Source organism: Ceratosolen solmsi, unplaced genomic scaffold (assembly GCF_000503995.2).
Source record: "Ceratosolen solmsi marchali unplaced genomic scaffold, CerSol_1.0 scaffold47, whole genome shotgun sequence".
Taxonomy (NCBI): Eukaryota; Metazoa; Arthropoda; class Insecta; order Hymenoptera; family Agaonidae; genus Ceratosolen; species Ceratosolen solmsi.
Genome location: NW_011948419.1, coordinates 9,255,147 through 9,255,622, shown reverse-complemented (window position 1 = coordinate 9,255,622; position 476 = coordinate 9,255,147).

The window sequence follows — 476 nt, the reverse complement described above, 5'->3', positions numbered from 1 at the left end:
TGTTTATAATTCTGATAATATTTTATTCAAATGTCGCGGCAGATTGTAATCCTCTTGATCTTCTTTAATCTCTCCTATGTTATATTATCCTTTTTATTCTATTTCCTCTCTCGCTTATCTACCGTTATTCATTTTTCTTTTCTAAACGATTTAGATATTACAAAGTTTATAAATAATACTTAGTTATTTTGATTATTCCTTTAAATTAGTTAATTTTAAAGAAACCGTCTTTATATTTTAAAAATTTAATAATTCTTTTTCATAGAAATGTTAGCATCAGTCATTCGATTCAATAGTCAATCAATTATAATAAATTTATACTTTGCGATACTCTATATTATTTTAATTACATAGAACCGATGGTTTTTACAATATTAAAAAAGGAAAGTAACTATAATGAAATTTTAAAGCATTTGATTTATGGAAAATTAAAAATTTACATTATTGTTGTTATTTTTTAGTAGTCTTGTAGGGAA